This window comes from Bufo gargarizans, chromosome 8 (genome assembly GCF_014858855.1).
Source record: "Bufo gargarizans isolate SCDJY-AF-19 chromosome 8, ASM1485885v1, whole genome shotgun sequence".
Lineage (NCBI taxonomy): Eukaryota > Metazoa > Chordata > Amphibia > Anura > Bufonidae > Bufo > Bufo gargarizans.
In genome coordinates this window covers 24666285-24693001 of record NC_058087.1, presented here as the reverse complement: position 1 = coordinate 24693001, position 26717 = coordinate 24666285, and the positions used below count along the sequence as shown (strand labels likewise).

The following is a 26717-nucleotide window of genomic DNA, read 5'->3' as shown; positions in this document are numbered from 1 at the left end:
GTAGATTCACTAACAGGGATGTTAGCATATGCCAGAGACTTTTGTAAGTCTTTAGCTGACACTCTAGGATTCTTCTTGTCATTGAGCAGTCTGCGCTGTGCTCTTGCAGTCATCTTTACAGGACGGCCACTCCTAGGGAGAGTAGCAGCAGTGCTGAACTTTCTCCATTTATAGACAATTTGTCTTATCGTGGACTGATGAACAACAAGGCTTTTGGAGATACTTTTATAACCCTTTCCATTTTTATGCAAGTCAACAATTCTTAATCGTAGGTCTTCTGAGAGCTCTTTTGTGTGAGGCATCATTCACATTAGGCAATGCTTCTTGTGAAAAGCAAACCCAGAACTGGTGTGTTTTTTATAGAGCAGGGCAGCTGTAACCAACACCTCCAATCTCATCTCATTGATTGGACTCCAGTTGGCTGACACCTCACTCAAATTAGCTCGTGAATGTTTACATGGTGTGTTCAATATAAACATGGTAACATTTAATTATTTGTGTGTTTTTAGTTTAGGCAGACTGTGATTATTGTTGTGACTTAGATGAAGATCAGATCACATTTTATGACCCATTTGTGCAGAAATCCATATTATTTCAAAGGGTTCACATACTTTTTCTTGCAACTGTAAATCCACCAGAGCACCCTGCGGGTGAACTTGTCTGGTGTACCCCAGAGCGATATGAGCCGTGATTCCTGATTTTGTAGGCCAATCAGGAATCCAGATTTCCACAGTGGGCTTCACTGAATATGACTTTTTTAGTCATTTTTTCAGTGACCAACTGGTAAATCTAATGGTGGAGCAGACAAACCTGTACGCCCAACAGTTCGTTGCTCAACACCCGGGCTCCTTTTTTGCTAGGCCTGGTGGCTGGACCCCGGTCAGTGTAGCCGAGATGAGGACATTTTGGGGCCTCGTGCTGCATATGGGCCTAGTCAAGAAACCTAGTGTCAGGCATTACTGGAGTGGGGACGTCCTCTACCAGCCCCCACTTTACAGTACGGCCATGACACGCTCCCGGTTTGAGGCCATCCGGAAATGTTTGCATTATTCAGATAATGCAGCATGTCCCCCCCCAAGGTGATCCTGCCTATGACGGTCTGTATAAGATATGGCCGGTCATCGATCACTTTGGGGCCAAATTTGTACAGGCCTATGTACCTGTAAGGGAGGTCGCGGTTGATGAGTCTCTCATTGCGTTCAAGGGGAGACTCATTTTCCGCCAGTATGTCCCCTCAAAGCGGGCGAGGTATGGCTTGAAGCTGTACAAACTTTGTGAGAGTACCTCAGGGTACACTTACAAGTTTCGTGAGTACGAGGGGAGAGATTCCCATAGTCAACCCCCAGAATGTCCCCCCACTTTGGGTGTTACCGGGAAACTTGTGTGGGACCTTATGTACCCACTGCTAGATAAGGGTTACCACCTTTACGTGGATAACTTTTATACTAGTATAGCCTTGTTCCAGTTCCTCGCCGCCTGATCCACGTCCGTTTGTGGGACCATGCGGAAAAATCAACGCGACCTCCCTGCCCACCCCCTCCAGGTACCTATCCCCAGGGGTGCGACCCGTGCCCTTACCACTGGAAACCTGTTTCTGGTCAGCTATCAGGACAAGAGGGATGTCCTTGTACTGTCCACAATTCATGGTAACGGCATCACTCCTGTCCCTGTGCGAGGTACCGCGGCAATGGTCCTCAAGCCCGATTCTATCGTCGACTACAATCGGTATATGGGAGGAGTTGATCTCTCTGATCAAGTCCTCAAGCCATATAACACCATGCGCAAAACCATGGTACAAAAAAGTTGCAGTCTACTTGCAGGTTGCCATGTACAACTCTTTTGTGCTGTCCCGGAGCGCTGGCAACACAGGGACATTCCTTCAGTTCTATGAGGCAGTCCTCAAGGCCCTGATCTTTTCGGACCGGGAAAGAGCAGGCCGAAGTACCTCGGGAACTGGAGGCGCCCGGATCGTCCCTGGCCAACACTTTCCAGGTGTGGTCCCCCATACTGGAAAGAAGGGACGATCCCCAAAAAAGTGCAGAGTGTGTCGCAGAAGGGGGATACAGAAGGACACCATTACTCAGTGTGACACGTGCCCCGATCACCTGGGCCTCTGCATTGACGGTTGCTTCAGGGAGTATCACACTTCCATGGAGTACTACATTTATATCCCAATTTAGCCACTATCGGATAAAAAAACTGGTTCTCAGACTTGAGACACCCCAAAAAAACTAAAATAATTAAAAAAAAAGTATACAAATTAGGTATCGCTGCGTCGGTAATATCTCCTCTATAAAAATACCCCATGACCTAACCCCCCAGATTAACATGGTCCAAAAAAATAATATAAAACGGTGCAAAAAAACAACTTTTTTTTGTCAGCTTACATAACAAAAATTTGAATAGCAAGCGATCAAATAGTCATATAGCCCCCAAAATAGTGCCAATAAAACCGTCCTCTCATCCCGCAAAAAATGAGCCCCTACATAAGATAATCGGCTAAAAAGATAATATAGTCTAAAACCTAAATAATTGTAAAAAAGTAGACTTATTAGGTATTGCCACATCCGTAAGAATCTCCTCTATAAAAATACCCCATGACCTGACCCCCCAGATTAACACGGTCAAAAAAACTAAACGGTGCCAAAACAGCTATTTTTGACACTTTTCCATTTCAATCCGTTTTTTCCGGTAACAAAGCAAGGGTTAACAACCAAACAAAACTTAATATTTATTACCCTGATACTGCAGTTTACAGAAACGCCACATTTGTGGTCGTAAACTGCTGTATCACTAAAAGGCAGGGCGCAAAAGGAAAGGACCGACATGGTTTCTGGAAGGCCGATTTTGATGGCCTTTTATATTGACACCATGTCGCTTTTGAAGCCCCCTGATGCACCCCTAGAGTAGAAACTCCCTAAAAGTGACCCCATCTAAGAAACTACACCCCTTAAGGTATTCAAAACTGAGTTTACAAACTTTATTAACCCTTTAGGTGTTCCTCAACAGTTAATGGCAAATGGAGATGAAATTTCAGAATTTCAATTTTTGGTAACCTTACCTCACAAAAATTTTATATAGAGCAACCAAAAATCATTTCTACCCTAAAAATAGTCCCAATAAAACTGCCACCTTATCCCGTAGTTTCCAAAATGGGGTCACTTTTAGAGAGTTTCTACTCCAGGGGTGCATCAGGGGGGTTGAAACAGGACACGGTGTAAATAAACTGGTCCATAAAAATCAGCCCTCCAAAAACCAAACGGCGCTCCATTCCCTCTACGCCCCACCGTGGGGCCGTACAGTAGTGTACGGCCACATATGGGGTGTTTCTGTAAACGGCAGAGTCAGGGCAATAAAGATACAGTCTTGTTTGGCTGTTAACCCTTGCTTTATTAGTGGAAAAAATGGGTTAAAATGGAAAATTTGGCAAAAAAATGAAACTTTCAAATTTCAGCCCCATTTGCCAATAACTATTGTGCAACAGCTGAAGGGTTAACAAAGTTTGTAAAATCAGTTTTGAATACCTTGAGGGGTGTGGTTTCTTAGAAGGGGTCAATTTTAGGGAGTTTATACTCCAGGGGTGCATCGGAGGGTTGAAACAGGACACGGTCTAAATAAACCGGTCCATAAAAATTTGCCCTCCAAAAACCAAACGGCGCTCCTTTCTCTCTACGCCCCGCTGTGTGGCCGTACAGTAGTGTACGGCCACATATGGGGTGTTTCTGTAAACGGTAGAGTCAGGGCAATAAAGATCCAGTCTTGTTTGTCTGTTAACCCTTGCTTTGTTAGTGGAAAAAATTGGTTAAAATTTAAAATTTTGCAAAAAAATGCAATTTTCAAATTTTATCCCCCATTTGCCAATAACTCTTGTGCAACACTTGAGGGGTTAACAAAGTTTGTAAATCAGTTTTGAATACCTTGAGGGGTGTAGTTTTTTAGATGGGATCACTTTTAGGGAGTTTCTACTCTAGGGGTGCATCAGTGGGGCTTCAAATGGGACACGGTGTAAATAAACCAGTCCAGCAAAATCTGCATTCCAAAAACCATATAGTGCACCTTTCCCTCTACACCCTACTGTGTGGCCGTACAGTAGTTTTCGGCCATATATGGGGTATTTCTGTAAACGGCAGAATCAGGGCAATAAAGAGACAGTCTTGTTTGGCTGTTAACCCTTGCTTTGTTAGTGGAAAAAATGGGTTACAATACAAAAAAATGAAATTTTCAAATTTCATCCCCATTTGCCAATAACTCTTGTGCAACACCTAAAGGGTTAACAAAGTTTGTAAAATCAGTTTTGAATACCTTGAGGGGTGTAGTTTCTAGAATGGGGTCATTTTTGGGTGGTTTCTATTATATAAGCCTCACAAAGTGACTTCAGACCTGAACTGGTCTCTAAAAATTGTTTTTTTGAAAATTTCTTACAAATTTCAAGATTTGCTTCCAAACTTCTAAGCCTTGTAACATCCCCAAAATATAAAATATCATTCCCAAACATGAAGTAGACATATGGGGAATGTAAAGTAATAACTATTTTTGTAGGTATTACTATGTATTATAGAAGTAGAGAAATTGAAACTTGTAAATTAGCATTTCTTTTCAAATTTTTTGTAAATTTGGTAATTTTTTATAAATAGAAATTAATTTTTTTTAAATTCATTTTGCCAGTGTCATGAAGTACAATATGTGATGAAAAAACAATCTCAGAATGGCCTGGATAAGTCATTGGGCCAGATTTATCATGACTCTGACAGCTCACTCCACTTTCACATATGGCTAAAGTCAGTTTTAGCCAAGTCAGATTTATGATCGGCCCTTTAAGACTGTAATAAATGTGGTTTGACGGTAGCAGTTTATCCGTCAGTAAGCAGCTTTACGAAAAAGTCGCACGTTTTTATGAAAAAGTCACACGTTTTTATGAAAAAGTCGCATGTTCTATTAAAAAGTCTCATAAGATAAGCATGGACCTCACTGGAGTGAAATTGCGACTTTTTTGCGACTTTTTAAATAGTCCCAATAGTAAATCTGTCTAGAGATTCATTTACATAAGAAAACACGCCCAGAAAACTGGCGAGCATAGTGCAGAGCAGAAAAAAGTCGCAAATTTGTGCGCAGTTTTAGCGTTTGGGACTTTTTTGGGACTTTTTCACTCCATTATTCTTACCTGAGCTAATGATAAATCTGGCCCAAAGTGTTTAAAAGTTATCACCACTTAAAGTGATACTGGTCAGATTTGCAAAAAATGGCCTGGTCCTTAAGGTGAAATAAGGCTGTGTCCATAAGGAGTTAAAGAGGACCTTTCAACAGTTTTGACATAGTCTAATTATGGTATTACCTTGTAGGGCGTCCCCCACTGATGCCATGGGTGTATATATATTTTTTCAACCCCCCCTCCCGTTCGTCCGCTGTGGCCCCCTGATGATTTGGCGCGCTGTATTATAATGAGCATTAAACCCGCAACGCTGTGGTTGCACCAAATTTCTGAAACGGCACACAGCAATAATATATGTGGCGTCAGTGTAGAAGTAGACCGGGGGATGCCTGGTATAGGTTGTCACTTTTGCAAAAGTCGCACATAGTAAATGAGCCATAACTCAGGTCTAATCTCACTTTTAGCTCCTAAACATTGACCACTTTGAAAAGTGGCGAGGAACATGAAATGTCGCAAAATATGACTTGCAACTTTTACGCCACAAAAATGGCATTTGATTTGATAAAGATCTCCTAATATCTATACCCATGAAATGCTTGATTTAAAGAAATCCTGCCTGTGTACAGGTGACATCTCATGACAGAGCAGCCCATCCCCTGGGGGAAGGATAAGACAAATAAATACTTGTACTGAGGAGAAGAAACACAAGAACAGCTCGTTCACTGCTCTCCTCCTCGCTGCTCAGGAAGAACGATGGAGACTGCAATGAGAAGCCTTTTTTCAGATAAAAGCAGATACCTCAAGTCCTTCCGCTTCTTCCTTAAGAATTCCACTGAGCACCAGTGCATGCAGCAGTTTATAGAGACCTGGCTGCCGGATGCCTTCTCCAGGTAAGTCACCCTCACTTTATAGACAGGCAAGTCCCATTATTCTGAGCACCAGATAATATCTAGAGCAGGGATCAGCAACCTTCGACACTCCAGCTGTTGTGAAACTACAACTCCCAGCATGCTCCTTTCAAATCTGTAGGAGTTCAGACAACAGCCAAGCAAGTGTGCATGATGGGAAATGTAGTTTCACAACACCTGGAGTGCCGGAGGTTGCTGATTACTGTTCTAAAGTAACCAGTATATGCAGCACGGACAGTAGCTAGACGGGCTGGGGCTGACTCCATAAGGTTCTGGTTGGTTGTCACAGGTATCTGAAGCCACGCTGACTGCAGAGCATCCCACAGCTGCTGGAGGGGATGTGCTGGGGATCGATAGAGAGAACATAACCATTCAGGTGGCCCCATAGATGCACAGTTGGGTTCAAGTCTGGGGAAGGGGGCCAGGGAAGTACTTGGAAGTCTTGGTCATGTTCTTCCAACCAATATCGGATATTTCTAGCAATGCGACATGTCGCCTTGTCTTGCTGGAAGATCCTATCCACCCCAGGGACAACAATCAGCATGTATGGGTATACGTAATCTGCAAGGATGAATTCCTACCTAAATCGGTTGAGAGTGCCTTACACATGGATAACTGGCCCAGAGAATGCCAGGAAAATCTTCCCCCAAACCATGAAGCTGCCCCCATCAGCTTGTGCTCTTCCAGTAATGGGTGCAGGGTATTTGTTCTCTGATGTTTCTTTCCTGACACGCCAACGTCCATCCGTTCCATGAAGCAGAAAACATGACTCATGGGAGAAGACAACCTTTTACCAATCAGTGGAGGTCTAATTCTGATATTACCATGAAAAATGAAGCCTTTTCTGCAGCTTCGTTATCAGAGGTGCAGTGACCGTCCATCTGCTCTGGATCCCCATACTCAGTAGGGTTCACTGAACTGTTATACACACATCTAGTGGCCCCTGTTCATTTTGGTGGTAAGCTGCTCCACTGTAGCATGTCGGTCCCACGTCTCCATTTTTCAGTCCAGGGCTTGTTTACTTCCTCCCTGTCACGGGCATCGTCACCCGATCCTCTAAAGCCAACCGCTGACTTCAACACCGTTGTGTTTCTTGTAGACAGCAGTTGGCTGAGGAGGATCAGGTGACCATGACCATGCCAGGGAGGAAATAAACAAGCCCGGCACCAGAAGATGGAGACGAAAGAGCAAGTGCAGAGGACCAGAGTGGCGGGGGGTAGGAAAGGCTGATCCTTTCAGTAGGAGAGGCAGGCTGCCGACACCTGTTAGAAATGATGTATTCCCCAATAACCAATATAAACCTTTTCTTTATGGCTGACCCTTACAGAAAATAGGTATCAACAGCTTAGTACCATAGTAAATGGGACTGATGCAATACCAGACACAGCTACTACTAAAAGTATGGTGCTGTGCCAGGTACAATATGAAGTGCTTACTGGAGCACCTTCATCAGCTGATGGCCAGTGGTGCTGAGACTTTGATCCTACTGATCTTAAATGGTTGGCCTATCCTAACACTCGGTCTTCAGTTTTTCTAGTCCAAAATAACACAAGTTATGCCTCTAGGTATTCCTGGATTGTGTATATCAACCAGTATCTGTTTTTCAGTATAGGGGATGGAAAGACGACCATCAATGTCCTTGGAGTAGGAAGTGGATCGGGTAAGATCAATGTTGGTGCCGTAGAGTCATTGTAACATCTGTGTACAGGGTAAAAATTGGAAGACAACATGTAGTAGTGAATATAATGGTCAATGGACAAATGCAGTTACATGGGTTACCAGAAACTGCTGCAAGTGAAAATGTTGGCCCGCCTAAGCGCTAAAATCCTGTTACAAGTAAATTGGACCATAACTTGCACTGCCTAAACCTCAAAAACCCAGAGGATGCACTCTGTGCCTGGACCAAACTGCAAACAGCATCTATATTGACAAAACTATATTGGTAATTGGTCAGCCTGTACCTATCAGAAGTGAATCAGACTGATCGGTAGGGTGATGTCACCACCACTAAGGATAATGCAGAGGGGCAAACAATTCTCCTACACATTTTGAAGGTACACCTCCCTTCATCAGGTGTCTTGTCCCAGCCCGATTTAATTTTTGGCCCCGAGCTTGCCACCAAGTGGGACTAATAGTAAGGAATTTAATAAAATTAGCTCTGTGATTAAGGGATGTTTACCTATCCTATATGACGATGAGATTCTATATAACACATTAAAATCTGGCGTAAAATCGTACCCAGGAGGGCTACTACATTGTCCTGCTCTCTGTCTCCGTCTCTATTCACCTCCAATAGATCAGGGGTTAACAAAAAACAAAGCTGGCTCAGTTACAAGGGGTTCACAAGGTGCGGGGGCAATCCATGCAAAACTTGCAACTATGTGACTCCCTTGCAATCTTTTGAAAATTCGGACCACTCCTGCAGTTTTCCTATTCAAAGTTACATTAATTGTAACACTGCAGGAGTGGTTTACATTATCCGTTGTATCGAATGTGACTTGATGTACATTGGGAGTACAATTCGGAAGTTCAAGAATCGACTCTTGGAGCATCTGAATTATATTAGTAATCCCAATGCATTAAATATCTCCAATGTAGCGAGACATTTTGTGCAAATGCATGCCCGTAAAGTAAAAAGCTTTAATGTTTTTGCAATAGAGAGGGTGTTTGCACCCACGAGAGGGGGTGACCACTGGAAAAAACTCCTCCTAAGGGAGGCGTTTTGGATATTCAGATTAAACAGTAGAGTCCCGGCTGGCTTAAATTTAAAAAGGGAGCTAATGTAAATCTATCAGTAAATTTACAACTCAGGGGGCAATGTATTATACATATTATTTTCCTAGGGGTAACGGATGTAATCCCTTAAGTTAGGAATCCAACGGCGGGATCAAGGTCATATTAGTTATGATATTATATGTTTTTATGTGTAGTGTACTATTCACACTGTGCGGTTTCTCTTTCCCCTTTTTCTAGTCAATATGACGGGACTATAGTTCCCTAGGGGTTAATTGGATCTAGAGCTTCAGCACAATGTGAAATACATCTATCCTGTGATTAGCAGCTTAGATGATGGGTGTGACACATAGTGAGACAACCAATGAAGAATGTGCTCTCCTCCCCCGAATTTTGGAGGGGCGGGCACTGAATGCATTTAAATTTCAGTGTCTCACTATGTGATATTGTTACGACTAAGGGTCAAGTACCCGAAACGCGTCAACTTGTCTCCTGTACCAAGTGGCTGTGTCTGCTGTAAATGAATGTACTAATAAAGAAGAAGTTTTTAAGAGGATCTCTATTTGAATCTGAGACCATTCCTTTTTCAAGTTCCATGCAGACTGCAATGGGGACACTCCCCTAAGGTTTCAGGAGTCGAGAGCATACATTGACCAGGAAGGTGAGCTGGATAATGTGTGTTTGTATCATGAAGAGGATACCACTGATCCATCTGTTTCTGCTGGATTCCCACAGCCTGACCACCAACCAATACGGTTTTGTCAATATAAGCGATGTTTGCAGCTGGAGCAGACATGCAGTGATTGGAATAGGTGCCTTGCAATACTTTAATTTACCTGCAGAGGCACTTTTTTTTGTAAGAAGATTTTACATGATAGATTTTACTGGTTTCTTAGAAACACTTTCTTGTAAATTCCATATTTAGGTGAAATAGACCTAAAAATCTTCTCCAAAATACAAGCTCTATATCCTGGAGTCCCCATCCATACTGATATTGTTGAGCCAAGCCCAGGGCAGCTCCTCAGCTACAAGGGTAAGTGTGTCCTCCCTGCTCCTTATTCTCTGTACTTTGCCCTCGTTTGGTGCCTGTCAAGGAGTCACTTTAGTACCCCAGATATGTGGGTACTACAATTGTATATAGTTATGTATATATTCTTATGTGTTTTGTATGTTATGGCAGTTATTACTAGTAAGGATATGGTTGGCAAAGGTTGACTGGAACATAGCTAACCACCCTGTTCTCCTCCTCTTGGTTGGAGTGGGCTGGTCCTGCTTCCTGCCAGGGGGGAAGTTCCAGAGGAATCTGAGAGTGGAGAGGAAGCACACTGCTGGGCTCCTGCTCCTAAGTGTCATGGTCTTACCTTCGTTTGACATGTGCTGGCGGCCATCTTGGTTTCTGGGTTTCTTGTAGCCTCCCACCCTGCGGCTTCTCCTTCCCACTGGGAGGAGCTGGATGCCTAGCTCATATATATAGAAGGTCTGTGGCTTCAGTTCCTTGCTTGGTCCTCCTGTGTTCACATGCTTCTAAGACTGCTGCTGCTTCTGGTTCCTGATCCTGGCCTCGTCTGACTACCCCGTTGGTTCCTGATCCTGGCTTCGTCTGACTACCCCGTTGGTTCCTGATCCTGGCTTCGTCTGACTACCCCGTTGGTTCCTGATCCTGGCTTCGTCTGACCACCCTCCTGGTTCCTGACCTCTGTCTACGCAAGACCCTGCTTCGGTTTAGCCATCCGTTTGGACTTTTGCTACGGCTTGATTTCCAATAAAGCCTTCTTATTTCCACTCATCTCTGTTGTACGTCTGGTTCATGGTTCCATGACATTAGGACCAAGCCATGAATTCTGACGGTACAGGGCCATCCTCGCTACCTACGCTGGTTGCCAGACTTGATCAGCAGGATCACCTGTTGGGTCGGTTCGCTGTGGCGTTGCAAACCCTGCTTGAACGCACGGCTCATTTCGCTTCCGTTGCCGATGGGTCGGTTGTCGCTCCTGGGCCCGCTCCTACTGCCGCTCCGGTTGTTGCGCCAGAGTCTACCCCGACACCTGTTGCTGCGCCTGCGGTGTCTCGGGGTATGACCGGCTCTGCCCCCCTTCCACAGCGCTTTGGGGGAGAGCCAACTCAGTGCCGAGGTTTCCTTAACCAGGTGGGCATTTATTTCGAGTTGCTGCCACATGCCTTTCCTACTGAGAGATCAAAGGTGGGCTTCTTGATCTCGCTGCTCTCGGACAAGGCCTTGGCCTGGGCCAGCCCTTTATGGGAGAACAACAATCCGGTGGTTGCCGAGTTTTCCGGTTTTGTTGCTTCTCTTCGGAAGGTATTCGATGTGCCGGCTCGTGCTGCCTCTGCTGCGAAGCTCCTTATGTCCATCAGACAGGGTTCACGATCCGTAGCTGAATACGCCATTGAGTTTCGTACCCTGGCAGCAGAGGTGGGCTGGAATAATGAGGCTCTGGTCGCTGCTTTCTCTCATGGTCTCTCGGATGCCTTGAAGGATGAGGTTGCAGCTAAGGACCTACCAGTGGAGCTCGAGTCTCTTATTTCTTTCCTGATTTTGATTGACACCAGACTCAGGGAGAGACCTTCCTTTAAGGAGAGCCTGCGGAGGTCTCCTAACAGATTGGCGCCTACGTTTGCTGTCCCACCCGTGCCTCCCTCTCCTCCCACGCCTCCTGGGGATGACTTGTCTGGGGGTGAACCCATGCAGCGGGGGTTTGCTCGCCTGTCCGAGGGGGAGAGGGTACTCCGGAGACGCGAGGGCCGATGCATGTACTGTGGTCTCGGTGGGCATTTTCGGTTGGCATGTCCGAACCGTCCGGGAGAACGCTCGCACCTGAGGTCCTGTCGGGGGCAGATCTTGGGTGGAGTCTCCTCGTCCCCGGTTTCCCGTGTTGACAAACCACTGATCACGGTTGTCCTCTCCTGGGTCGGGGGCTCGGTGACGACCCAGGCGTTGGTGGACTCTGGTGCTGGTGGTTTGTTCATTGATAGAGTGTTCGTTGCCGCCAATTCCATTCCTCTGCAGCCTCGAGGTTCCCCACTGGCTCTTGAGGCGATAGACGGCAGACCCCTTCTGCCGCCACACGTGACTCATGAGACCCTTCCAGTGGGGATAGCCATTGGTGCCGTTCACAGAGAGTCGGTCTGTCTCCAGGTTATTTCGTCTCCACACTACTCGGTGGTCTTGGGGTACCCCTGGCTCCAGAAGCATAATCCGACTTTCGATTGGAGATCGGTCGAGATCCTCTCGTGGTCACCGCAGTGTGGGGCTAGTTGCATCCATGGGCCTGTCAAGTTGCTGTGTACTTCCTCGGACTCTCTGTTGCCTCCTGAATACGAAGAGTACCGGGATGTATTCGATAAGGTGCGCGCGGTTGCCCTACCTCCGCACCGCCCATACGATTGTGCCATAGAGTTACAATCAGGTGCCGTTCCTCCTCGTGGCAAAGTCTATCCACTGTCGGTAGCGGAGAATGAGGCCATGGAGGAGTACGTGAGGGAGGCGCTTTCACGCGGACACATTCGCAAATCCTCGTCCCCGGCAGGGGCTGGATTTTTCTTTGTGAAAAAGAAGGGCGGCGAGTTGAGGCCTTGCATCGATTACAGGGGTCTCAATCGCATCACGATCAAGAACGCTTACCCGATACCCTTGATTTCCGAGCTGTTCGATCGCCTCAAAGGGGCCACGGTCTTTACCAAACTCGACCTGAGGGCGGCATATAACCTGGTAAGGATCAAGGCGGGCGATGAGTGGAAGACCGCGTTTAACACCAGGACCAGGTCATTATGAATCCTTGGTTATGCCCTTTGGGTTGTGCAATGCGCCCGCAGTCTTCCAGGAATTCATCAACGATGTTTTCCGTGACCTGTTGCAGCAGTGTGTGGTGGTCTATTTGGATGACATCTTGGTATATTCTGAATCCATGGAGGCCCACATTATGGATGTCAGACGAGTGTTGCAACGGTTACGAGAGAACAGGCTGTTCGGTAAGCTTGAGAAATGCGAATTTCACCGATCCCAGGTAACCTTCTTAGGTTACATCATTTCCGCTGAGGGGTTCTCCATGGATCCTGAGAAGGTTTCGGCTGTCTTACAGTGGCCCCAGCCCAGTGGTCTCCGTGCCCTGCAGCGCTTTTTGGGCTTCGCCAATTATTATCGGAAGTTCATCAGGGACTTTTCCATGCTAGCCAAGCCTCTCACGGATCTGACCAGGAAGGGCAGTAATTTCCAGGTCTGGCCGCTCGAGGCCATCCGAGCTTTTGAGGCTCTAAAGTCCGCCTTTGTGTCGGCTCCGATTCTGTCGCATCCCAACCCTGGGTTGCCCTTTGTCCTCGAGGTGGACGCGTCTGAGACGGGACTAGGCGCCCTTCTGTCTCAGCGTAGAACACCAGAGGGTCCTCTGCTTCCCTGTGGGTTTTACTCCCGGAAACTGTCTTCCGCGGAGTGCAACTATCAGATTGGTGACAGGGAGTTATTGGCCATCGTGCAGGCCCTTAAAAAATGGAGGCACTTGCTCGAGGGTTCGGTGGTTCCGGTTCTCATCCTGACGGACCACAAGAATCTGACCTACCTTTCTGAGGCCAAGAGATTGACACCACGTCAGGCCAGATGGGCTCTGTTCTTGTCACGTTTTAATTACGTGGTCTCCTACCTACCCGGTTCCAAGAACATCAGAGCGGATGCCTTATCACGGCAGTACTCCGAGCTGTCTGGGGAGGAGTCGATTCCGACTTCGGTCATACCTCCGAATCAGATCCTGGCCGCCATTCGCACCAGCCTGACCTCTCCCCTGGGTGAGCAGATTTTGGCGGCTCAATCTGGTGCTCCCTCTGGGAGACCCAACGGCAGGTGTTTTGTGCCTGAGGAGTTGCGCACTCGGTTGTTGCGAACCTACCATAACTCCAAGGCCGCGGGGCATCCTGGAAAGAATCAGCTGTCCTGGGCTGTTTCACGTCTGTTCTGGTGGCCTTCTCTACGTTCCGACATCGCCGCATATGTAGCGGCATGCTCCGTTTGTGCCCAGAGTAAGTCCCCTCGGCACCTTCCGTTGGGCCTTTTGCAACCCATAGCCACCGGGGAGCGCCCATGGTCACACCTGGGGATAGATTTCATTGTGGACCTCCCTGCATCCCGAGGCCATACGGTCATTCTCATGATTGTGGACCGGTTTTCCAAAATGTGCCACTGTGTTCCTCTCAAGAAGTTACCCTCTGCACAAGAGTTGGCCACGATTTTCGCCAGGGAGGTCTTCCGGTTGCACGGTTTGCCCAAGGAGATTGTGTCGGATCGGGGGAGTCAGTTTGTGTCCAGGTTCTGGCGCGCCTTTTGCTCCCAGTTGGGGATTCATCTCTCTTTCTCCTCGGCCTACCACCCTCAGTCCAATGGGGCCGCAGAACGATCTAATCAGGCCTTGGAGCAATTCTTTCGTTGCTATGTCTCCGATCACCAAGACAATTGGGTTGACCTCCTGCCTTGGGCTGAGTTTGCCAGGAACACGGCGGTGAACTCTTCCTCTGGGACGTCTCCCTTCATGGCCAATTATGGGTTCCAACCTGCCGTGTTACCGGAGGTATTCTCTCCCCAGGATACTCCGGCTGTGGAGGATCACCTTTCCGTCCTACGTGCTTCTTGGGTACAGATCCAGAGGTCCCTTGAGGTCTCTGCGCAGCGCCAGAGACTCCAGGCTGATCGCAGACGAGCGCCCGCTCCTTCCTACCAGGTCGGAGACCGTGTATGGTTGTCCACCCGCAACCTCAACCTTCGAGTGCCCACTCCCAAGCTGGCGCCTCGCTTTGTTGGTCCCTTCCGAGTGCTTCGCAGGGTAAACCCGGTAGCCTATGCCCTTGCGCTTCCTCCTGGCATGCGGATCTCCAACGTGTTTCATGTCTCCCTGTTGAAGCCGTTGGTGTGTAATCGTTTCACTTCCTCGGTTCCTCGGCCCCGTCCGGTCCAAGTGGGCAATCGTGAGGAATATGAGGTGAGCAATATCCTGGACTCACGCCTGGTCCGCGGTCGGTTGCAGTTTTGGTCCATTGGCGTGGTTATGGTCCAGAGGAGCGTTCCTGGGTTCCCTCCGCAGATGTCCATGCTCCTGCTTTGCTCCGAGCCTTCCACGCACGCTTCCCTCAGAAACCGTTCCTTACTCCACGGAGGAGGGGCCCTTGAGGGGGAGGTACTGTCATGGTCTTACCTTCGTTTGACATGTGCTGGCGGCCATCTTGGTTTCTGGGTTTCTTGTAGCCTCCCACCCTGCGGCTTCTCCTTCCCACTGGGAGGAGCTGGATGCCTAGCTCATATATAGAAGGTCTGTGGCTTCAGTTCCTTGCTTGGTCCTCCTGTGTTCACATGCTTCTAAGACTGCTGCTGCTTCTGGTTCCTGATCCTGGCCTCGTCTGACTACCCCGTTGGTTCCTGATCCTGGCTTCGTCTGACTACCCCGTTGGTTCCTGATCCTGGCTTCGTCTGACTACCCCGTTGGTTCCTGATCCTGGCTTCGTCTGACCACCCTCCTGGTTCCTGACCTCTGTCTACGCAAGACCCTGCTTCGGTTTAGCCATCCGTTTGGACTTTTGCTACGGCTTGATTTCCAATAAAGCGTTCTTATTTCCACTCATCTCTGTTGTACGTCTGGTTCATGGTTCCATGACACTAAGAAGGATTCTCCAAACCGAATAACAGCTAAACACAGCCTCAAGTATATAATTGAGACCTGGCGCGGCGTCACCGGATGTGGTGGCATGCGACTGAGAGGCCAGGCGCCAGTAATGTCCGCCATGTGATAATACCCAGGTGAGCCTTAAATGCAATCAAATACTAGTCCAACAACCAATCAAATGTATCCACCTGACCTATTTATGGATGACCCTCCTCTCTGCCAACCAATACCCCTTGAAAAAGCTGTACGCGAAACGTGCGTTGGGGAGTGGACTGGTGGTATTGCTGCACGATACAATCGAATCAATTGGTCAGTATATATAATGGTTTCCATCATGTGTCAAATACAATTTTGACTATTGTTATTGCCCTAATTTTGATAACCTTGGTGTATATCTTCACACCGGCTTGTGGCAAATTCTGACACATATATACATGTGGATATTTGTGGTGTCTAACAGCTACAGCTTTTGGATACTATATGCCCACTACTCATGACCATTTGGGTATAATTATGCACTTGCACTTTACCTTAGATATATGTATTGGCAGCCCACCATCGGTTCACTTGGTTTTTAACATGTATTGTAACCTGTATGTATTGTCTTATTTGTGACCAGTGCTGATCATGTGTCTTTTGTGATTTTCTTAATAAAATTGAGTATTTTTGTACTATTGCAGTATATTTTCTTTAAATTAAAGTATACTTTACTTATCTTACTCCTTCAATCGGTTATATATAATTGAGAAGACAGACAACAGACTGAACAGTTACAACCAGCATTAAAGGGACACTGACAGGGCCAATAACCATAATTAGCTGTACAATTAGCTCATCAATATTCACTTAGCTGGGCGGCTTCTGCAGTCCCCGACCTTCCGAGATCCGGCGCATGCCCAATAGAAAGCTATGGGCATCGGACTCACTTTCAGCTTCTGCGCATGAGCCCGGCACCCATAGCTTTCTATTGGGCATGTGCCGGATCTCGGAAGGTCGGGGACTGCAGAAGCCGCCCAGCTAAGTGAATATTGATGAGCTGGGCGGCGCTTCAAAAACGGCGGTTGGGATAATGCTGGCTGGGCGCAGGAGAAGCTGAAACCCCGCCCCTTGGGCAGAAAGAACAGTGATTAGTTCAGGTTATAAAACGTGAGTTAACTGTATTCATAATGTGGACAGGGGGGATACTTATATGTTTTTAATGCACATTAGAAGACCTGTGCATGGATATGTACAGCTAATTATGGTTATTGGCCCTGTCAGTGTCCCTTTAAAGACAGAGGTTAGGTGAGGGACTACAGCTAAGACACCCATTGTCTAGAATACTACTAGGCCAGTAATACATAGTGTTAAACTTCAGCCAATCAATCTGCCTCCATCATCCTTACTGGTGCAAGAGAGAAGATTGCACTTAAAATCAGGTGCTATTGAATGTATTTGAAGTTCTACATTGCACTTAGTAAAAGAGACCTTTATACATTTAATTCTGGCCTCATTCTTCACTATTACAAATCCACTAAACCAATCCCAAGGAAGCAATAGCTTGAGGGAGTACACTGTGACACAACACATCATTAGGGCTACTACCACTCCCATTCTCTGCACCAACTCTTCCGGGGCTCGCTGAATCACTTTTCTGTGGACATTGGACACAACAAAACCTTCTCTGGCTGTTTTATGGCAGTAATCTGATTCTGCTCCATGTGTTGCAGAGCGCGTGGCCAAGACCCCGGGACTTGAAAATGTTCATTTTAACTGGATCAACAAAACAGCTTTTGAGTTTGAGGTTCAAGTGAAGGAAGAGACGTCAGAAAGAAAGTATGATTTCATCCATATGATAGAGGTAAGTGTACCGTAGAGATCGCGTATTCTGCGCTGATGAGAGCCAATGAGACAAAAGCCAGGATTTGTATGATTACACTCACTTGTTTCCCATGGTTTATACAGCGCCTACATATTCTGCAGCGCTGTGCAGAGTGGGCGATCACCACATCAGTTCCTATATCCCTGGACATGACTTGTGCACATGTGCCAAATCCCTCCATTTTAAGGAACCAGTACATGCTAATTGCACCTGACCAGCCAATGCCTTAGTGCTCAAGGTTTTCCTCGTCAAGTGAGGCCGGACTGGGGCAGAACTGAGGGGAGGCCAGCATAACGCTGGTTTGGTTGGTGAGGAGTCGGTAAGTGAAAGGGTTAATGGCCCATTAGCTTGGAGGTGGGGGTGTTGTCGGGGTACCTGGTGTGGGTGTGGTTGGAGGTATTAAAAAGTGGTAGTGGGGAGGAGATAGGCGCCATTTTATAAGTAGACAGCAAACTATAGTGTAGTCAGCACTCACCATGTCCATAGAAGCGATGCTGCCCCAGATCAGGATTGAGGCTGAGGCAAGGGGAGTGGGATGGCTGAAGGAGCAATTTAGAGGCCTTCTTCAGGAACCCCCAGTACCGGCGGAGATCCCAGAGCAAGGGGCTAGACGGCGTGGCAAGTACACCTGCTGGCTCGCTTGAGCCTTAACGAAAACCCGCTGGTCAGGCGCCGATTGCGGAGCCCCTCCACAATGGATAGCAGTGCAGCAGGCTTCAGTCAAGTGCTCCCGCCATGGGAGGAATCCTATGCACTGGTGGGCCCCTGAGCAGAGTGGGGAGTCTGCAGCATGGCAGCAGGATCAGGACCAGGGTCTGCGGTCCGTACCAGGTGTCCTGGTTTTGGGAGGTCCGCTCAGCGAGGGAGAGATGCGGCTGTAGGACGGGCTGTGCAGGTGGCTGCCAAGGACGTGCACAGGCCCTATGCTTCCTGGGATAAAGAAGAAGGCCACGCCCCCCCCCCCCCCAAGTGTCAAGAGCCATCTTATCAAGGAACAGAAGTAACGCTAATCGAGAAGAAGCTGGGAGGTCGGACTGCAGGTTCAGTGTGGCAAGTACATCAGCGGAACGGAGATCAGGAGCGGCTGAATACAGGATCAGCGGCTGCGAATTCCACGCGCCTGTGCAGCCCGGTGAGATTGCTTTGGGTCCTCTTCTTTCTATTCTTAGCTGTCCGGGGGTGTCGGGAAGTGGAACGTCTAGGTGAAGTAGGAAGGGGTCTGGGACAACTTTTGGGCAGATTGGCAGGGTGGTAATCGGGTTTAGGGACTGGGGGAGCATCGCCGCTGCCGGCTTGGGGGGTAGTTTCAGGGAGTGGGGCACCTGACACAGGTACGGCTAGTAGGGCAAGTGGTTCAGTGTCGGTACAGACTCAGGTGGGGGAGGGGAGTATGTGGAAATATTTTCCCTACTTCCTTTGGAGAGATTTCATTTGGATAAAGGGAAGAAAGATGAAGGTAGAAAAGAGGAGGAAGAGAAGCAGCGTTATCGCTTGATTCCGCGGACGTTTGCAAACTGGTTGCAGGAGTTTGCAATTTTGGCCAGCGTCATTGGGGAAAAGGCACCGGAATTTTGTTCGGCGCTGTTCTGTTACATGGATGCGGTAGGGGAGGCGTACCGGGTTTACGGGGTACGGGCTGGCTCCGGTATGACAAATAATTTAGGCAGAGAAAGGCGGTACGGCCCAGCATATGTTGGGACCATAAGGATATCGAGCTCTGGTTAAGGGTTACGGCCCTGGTGAGGTCGGGACAGTCCTTTCGGGGGGATGTTGGGGGGTCAGGACATGGCAATTTTGCGGCGGCATCAGCAAAAGGTTTGTGTTTCCTATTTAATGAAGGAAACTGTAAATTTGGCGCAAATTTAAAAAATGAGTGCCCCTCTTGTGGCGGAACTCACGGAGCAAATAGATGCTTTAACGGAGGTCGAGATAAAGGGGGGGCAACATTGGAAAAGGGGCAGACTCCGGTGCGGGTGGAAAAGATGGCGCTGTTTTTAAATAAGTATCAGCATCGGGAGGCGGCAAAGTTATTGGAAGGAGGTTTTAAGTCAATTCCGTCGCAAGGTTCTGTGGTTCACAAGAATTTGAGGTCGGCGCTAATTAACCCTGAGATAGTCTCCGAATAAGTTGGCTAGGGAGGTAATGTTGGAACAAATGGCGGGCCCTCCATTATGGTTCCCAAAAAAAGAGACGAATACGTTTCGACTCATTCATCACCTGTCCTATCCGAAAGGTGCATCGGTCAATGATGTGTTGATCCTGAATTATGTTTGGTGGTTTATACGTCATTGTGGCATAGGTAAGGAATTTGGACCCTGTGAAATTACTAGCAAAAACGGATATTGAGGCGGCGTTTCGCTTGTTACCGGTTTGCATTTGTGTTTACCGAGTGTTTGCATTTATTAGGTTGTTTTTGGGAACAGTGTTATTTCGTGGATAGGTGTTTGCCAATGGGGTGGTCACTGTCGTGTGCCTACTTTGAGACATTTAGTTAATTTCTTGAATGGGTAATAGTTGAGGTGTCCGGGTGTTTATCAGTTATTCATTACTAAGAAGATTTCTTGTGTCTGGGTCCAGCGGGTTCACGGGCAGTCGGATTTTGGGGAGTTCGGGGTTCCATTGGCGGTGTATAAGACGGAGGGGCTGACAACCGAGTTGTGTTTTTTGGGGATTGTTATTGACCCGGAATACATGGAGTGCAGGCTGCCGGAGGATAAATTAAAAAATTTGAGATTAGAAGTCAGCAAGGCAAAACGGGCGGCAAAAATCAGATTAAAGGAGTTACACTCACTGTTGGGCAAGCTTAATTTTGCATGTAGCATTATGCCGATGGGGCGTATTTTTTGCTGGCGATTGCCATCTGCGACTTCTTGGGTTAAAGTACCACATCATTTTATCCGGATGGGAAAAGAGTTGCGGGGGGATTTAGATGTTTGGGTGGGGTTTCTAGAGAGCTATAACGGGAGGATGTTAGTTATGGGTGAAGCTGCTAAAAACGCTGACTTTGAGCTGTTTTTCGATCCGGGACAGATTTCGGGGCATACTGCCATGGGCAATGGTGTGCGGGACAGTGGCCCGACTCTTGGGTTACTAAGGCCTGGGTCAAAACTTTGGGCTGCTGGAGCTTTTTCCTATTGTGATGGCGGTGGTGCTGTGGGAAGATAGGTTTGTGAATAAGAAGGTTTGTTTCCATTGAGATAACATGGGGGTAGTGCAGGCAATAGTTTGTCCGCGTCGTCCCCTCCAGTTGTTAAGCTGTTGCCGTTTTTAGTGCTCAGATGTTTGTCCATAAATGCGTGGATAGTGGCAGTTCACGTTCCGGGAGTTTTTAATTGTATTGCGGATGCCCTTTCTCGTTCTCATTGGGAGCAATTTTGTCAACTGGCGCCAGAGGTGGAGGCCAAGGGGTTGGAGTGTCCAGCTTGTCTGTGGGAAATCTTGGAGGAATGGTAATGGGGCTTGTTTGGGCATCATTGAGTCCTGGCACTTGGGCTGCGTATGGTAAGGCATGGGAGGCCTGGGAGAGGTGGTGTGTGCAGTTAGGAACACAGGAGATGGACAAGGAAATGGCGTTGTTTTGGTCACATCAGGGACGAAGGATGGCCAGTGGCACAGTTAAATAGGTGCGTGGCGGGCTTAGCGTTTGGTTTTTGTTTACAGGGTACTATGGATGTTACAAAAACGTTTCTGGTTCAGCAAGTGTTAAGGGAATGGAGAAGAGATAAACGGGCTGAAGATGTTAGAAGGCCGGTGTCGTTTAAGTTGTTAATAGATATTGGTGCTAAATTGGGGTCAGTTTGTAGGTTACAATGGGAGGTTAGATTATTTAAAGCTGCATTTTCGTTAGCGTTTTTTGGGGCTTTTCAGTTGGGGGAGTTGGTAAGGAGCAGTGTCACTAGGGCAGGGGGTTTGCGGACAGAGGAGGTGGATTTGTATGGGGATAGAGTGGAGATATACATTCACAAATCTAAAACTGACTGAGAGCAGAGGAAGGCAGGTGACTTTGTTTGAGGTTCCGGGATGTATTCATTGTCCGATTAGGTGCTTGCGGGATTATGGAGGGGAGAGTGGTACCGGGACTGGGCCCTTCTTACGGCACGAGGATGGATCATAACAGTCTCAGTTTCAAATCATAGCTATTTTCAAAAGATGCTTGACAGTATTGGGGGTTGATTCTGAGGGATATACAGGGCATTCTTTTAAAATTGGGGGCGGCGACGAAGGCGGCGCGTTTGGGGTTGAGCAAGGAGGTGATAAAGAAAATAGGGCGTTGGGAATCTATTCGATTCTGCTTTTATGTGAGGTTGGGTAGATTGTGAGTTAGTTCTGAAGGGTTTTTGGGTAATATTGCTTTTGTTTTGTTGTTTATTTGCAGGTTCGCAGGCCGCGTTGGTGTGGATAATGGGACACTCGTTCGTGTTTTGGGGGCAATAAGAGCAGACGGGCGGCAATTGGGTTTTGCGCGTTAGGTTGCGGTTTTGCGGTTGGTCGGGATGAGAGGTATGCTTTGGGGTGGGGTGTTGCAGGAGGTGCATAGGTTTGTGCGTTTAGATCGCCCCACAGACGTTTTGGTATTACACGTTGGGGGGAATGATCTTGGGGCTCGGCCGTTCAGGGAGTTAATTAGAGACATCAAATTTGATCTCTTGAGGTTATGGGCTTTGTTTCCGAACATGGTTACGGTGTGGTCGGACATTGTGCCAAGGCAGACTTGGACGGGAGCAAGGTCAGTGGACAGGTTGAATAAGGCCCGCATTAAGGTCAATAGGGTGGTCGGCAGATTTTTGTCTAGGAACAGTACGGTTGCCTTTCGGCATGCTGAGCTGGAAGGAGGAGTGGGTGAATTTTGGAGGGCTGATGGGGTGCACTTTAACGCGGTTGGTATTGATTTATAGGCTTTGGAATCCAGGGTGGTATTGAGATTGTGGAGGAACGTGGAGAATGTGGAGCAAGTTTAAGTGGGTAAAGTTGCGCGTCGTTGACGGTGGGAGGTCCTAGAAGTTGGTCGACATGGTGGTCATTGAGAATGGAATTGGCCCCCACGGGTGGGGCTGGACTCTCATCGGTTAACAGAAATCGAGGCATTAGGCTTCCATCAGTTGGCGCCTCAGAGCTGGCGTTCATCGGCTGGGGGCAAGATGGAGTTGCCAGTTTGTTTTGGTTATTTTATTTCATTTGGGCTTCTAGTACCTCCCTCGTCATTTACTCAGGTTATTGGGGGTTGATGTTAATTTATTCATGTTTTGTTATGTTATTTATTTAATAAAACGGCTGCTGTGGCTGAATTAATTCGAATTCTGCGTCTGGCTCTTATTTGTCAGGGGGCAGCAAGAAGGGTAAGAGGTTAGGAAGACCCCTAGTCACCAATACCCTAGTCATGCCTTTCCTGAGCAATAATGAACTTTAGGCATGTGCAACGTGCTGCCCCCCAGTGCCGATCATGTCCCAGGTTTTTAGAAATGCTGAGTGGTGATGTGGCCTTATTAGTTTTGTTTGTGTAACTGTGCTCCTACCTGGATACTGTTGCCCCCCATAATTAGGCTCCGTAGCAATAAAGGGGAGAATGATAGTTGGTGGAGTAAGAGTCCAAACTTTGTAAATGTTCAACAACTTTACTTGAATAAACTTTATACAGACAATTTGGTTTCTCTCTTGGCTCCAGCAGGTTTTGGCGTAAAATGGCAGGCAAACTTAGATACCTTACTTTCTCTTTCTTTGCTGTGCTAGACTGGCTTTGTTGTGGTAGCTGGACTCTATGACAGTTCTGGTACCTTTGGCTATTGACCCCCTTATAATGCTCTGTATATGTAAGGAGTCAGGGTGCTCTATGAGCTGTTTCCCTTGGGAGACTCCTGATGCAGGAGGGGGGACATTCCCCTCACTACCCCATGACATGACTCGCCTGGTTCCAACTCTTGACTCAACTAACTGTACTATTCTGCAACCACTCCCTTGGTAGGAAGCAGGACTAGCCCAATTCTGCCCAACATGGGGGAAGGGGGATGTAGAGAGAATGCAATAGTAAGTTCCATTCTATCTAAAAATCTCTTTGCCAGATACACTACCACCTGCTGGTGAACCAGGCAAATTGCATGATTAGATGTAATAAAAATACATACGTTACATAGCAATATTATTAAAGCACAGTATAGGAGGACCTGGATTAAATACACATATGACATTATTGGTTAGCCATTCGGGACAGTAGTACGGTGTAGGTATGGTAGTGCCCAATCCGGGGTACTACACATGTAAGTTATATATTTTTTTTTCTCTCTTGGCATGTCACTTCTAGTAACTACTCACATTTCCCATGCAATGACAATTCTGGAGCATCTATTCTTATGACTCTATGTTGTGCGATTCCTTTATTATTCCTCCAAGAAGTTATGAATTGCTATCAGTTTGCAATGATGGTCCAGATGGGTGTTACCAGTTGGGGGGGGGGTGTCCCAGTACAGTCTGAAACTATCCAATTAGTTCTGCCAGTGTCAGACTGTGCAGGGACACCCACACCCCCAACTGGTAACACCCAGCTGGACCTTTATTGCAAACTGCTAGCAATTCATAACTCCTAGCAGGAATAATAAAGGAATGGCACACCACAGAGTCATAAGAATAGATGCTCCAGAATTGTTAGTACAAGGGGAATGCAAGTAGTTACTAAAAACAGAAATGTGAGGAGAAGTGACGGCTCCGTTTTGAAACCTCATGCCCACCTACATACTTGAGGTGCATTTATTTCAACAGGTCCATAAATACACAACAGTAGCAAAATATAATACACAAAAGAAGACTGACTGCATCTACATGAAGAGTATACAAGTGGAAATATGTCCTTGGCATAGATGTCTATTGTTCTTTATGCTTCCAGATGCTGTACTATGTAGAAGATGTGCCAGCAACACTGACCTTCTTCAGGAGCCTATTGATACCGAATGGAAAACTCCTTATAATACTTGTATCCGGTAATGTAAAGAACCTATTGGCAGATTAGCTAGGTCTTGTCTCGGTATAAGGTCCCATATGATCTAGCCATATTGAAGACGGATCATTTGGGCACGACTCCCAGGGCTTCATGACTGGACAGCCAGACTTGAGATAGCTAGTTCAAAACAGGAGGATGATCCACAGATATCAGTACATAAAGGAGTGACTGTCATGTGACAGCCGATTCATTCCTAAAGATCTGAAGGAGGGACTGTCAAGTGATGGCCACTTAGAGATTCTATTTAAGCAGATCCTACTGATCGGGCCTGGTTTCATATCACGTAATTTTCTATAAGTTATGTCCCTTCCTCAAGTTCTATCCAACTTTTCTTTCTTCCCTTCAGGAAATAGCGGATCTGCTATTATATGGAAGAAGTACGGACCAGAAGAGGACCAGTGCATCTCAGCGGACGACATTGCAGACTGTGCTGAGATCAGAGGGCACAAAGTATCAGAGTTATGAGCTGCCATCTTACAGGAACATCACTGAATGCTTTATCAATGGGAACAGGAACGGGGACTTAATGTTGGATTTTCTCACGTTGACGTATGATTTCAACATAAATGCCCCTCCCGAGCTGAGAGAGGAAATATTTCAAGATCTCAAGTGCCCAAAGTACAGCTCTATTAAAGAGGGAAAGATCATTTTAAATGGTAATCTTAGTGCTATAGTGGTGGGGAGTGGATAGATATGAGGAACAATGGGCGCGTCCAAGCAACTGGTCTCAGTGATTGCAAAAATTCTCGAAATCTTGACTCCTTTTTGCTGTTTTCAGATGCGATGTTTAAAAAGATTGGGGGTCATCCTTTTTTGCTATTATGGGGACTGTTAATGTAGTGGAATTCAGGAACAAGGTGGGAAGGCTTGGGGGTTCTCTACGCCTCTCCATAGTCCAAGCTTTTTCCTCATATTTAGTTTTATTTGGGTCAAGGGCAAAACCTACAATCTCTCCCTCCATAATTTACTCAATGCCCCTTCCGTAAGTCCCATACACGTCCAATGCAGAGAGCCATATACAAGCATAACCAGCCCTCTGTTTAAATATATAGGGCAGTAGACACACAGAATCGGCAACAGGACTCTTTTCAATAGGTAAGAGTTACAAAGATGGGTCCAACACCTAGTTTTGTGCATGTGTCCTACTAAAGCATTGTCCCGTTGTATTGGACTCCCAGTGGCTTAAAAATAAAGGCCATACTGATTTTACCATGCTCCAGTCCCTGCTGCTCTTCAATTCCTGGTCCCAATTTAATGCACCACAAATTCCTGGAAAAGTCAATCACGGGCTAAGGTGGTCCACCACAAGTGATCGGATCTGTAAAATAGCAGGCAACATTTTGAGCGGTTCATGTTGGATTGTTTTGCATTTGCTTGCAACCAAAGTTTTTAGGAAATTCTAAATGAATTTCATTATTGTAGAATCAATTTACTCATCTCTACCCAGCAACTGTCCTGAGTGCTGTGCAGCGGCATCTCTACATGCTCGATGTCAGATCGGCAGCTGCCCCGTCTGCCATGCAGCAGAGCCTTTCCATGCCACATGTTTTGGCCGGACAACCCCTTTAAGACTACTTTCACACTAGCGTTTTAGTTTTCCGGTATTGAGATCTGTCATAGGGGCTCAATACCGGGAAAAAAACGCTTGTTTTGTCCCCATTCATTGTCAATGGGGACAAAATTTAACTGAACAGAACGGAATCCTCCAAAATGCATTCCATTCCGTTTAGTTGCGTTCCCTGACTGGAGAGCAAACCGCAAAATGTAGTTTGCTTTCCGTCCTGGGATGTGGAGGAAGACGGATCCAGCATGACCCCCATGGCAAGTCAATGGGAACGGATCCTTCCTCCATTGACTTTTAATGGAGTTTGTGACGGATCCGTCTTGGCTATGTTAAAGATAATACAACCGGATCAGTTCATAACAGATGCTGATGGTTGTATTATCAGTAACGGAAGCGTTTTTGCTGAACCCTGCCGGATCAGCAAAAACGCTATTCTGAAGTAGTCTAAGAAAAGCAACATTCCTAGTGAATGTATTGTACAAGTCAAGAAACCAACCTTACCTAAGACAAAGACAATACAACCAGCCCCTTGAGACCTGAGACCCAGGTGCCGGTGACCTTAAGAATCACAATGCTAATAATATGAGCTCTGGTAAGGCTGTCCTGTTTTCCATAGTTCTGATTTTTAAATCTTGCACCATCTTCTTAATTAGTCACTCTGTTATTATGGGCCGGTTGTGCTAACAAGCTAAAAGGAATAAACAGCGATAGCAGTCCCTGGGTCATGCTGCCATGTCAAGTGCTCCTGCAAAGGATGGTGTCTCGCTCCTCGCCACTCGTCTTGTTAATTCTTGTAAGGGCTTTTTATTTTAGGTTTGCCATTCTGCTTTGATTAATCTATAATGTTTAATAAATGTG

At 46.9% G+C, this 26717-nt stretch overlaps 1 pseudogene; it reads left to right on the top strand.

Annotated features, from left to right (window-relative positions):
• Positions 1–5902: 5902 nt before the first annotated feature.
• Positions 5903–24986, top strand: LOC122945171 (annotated as a pseudogene).
• Positions 24987–26717: the final 1731 nt, after the last annotated feature.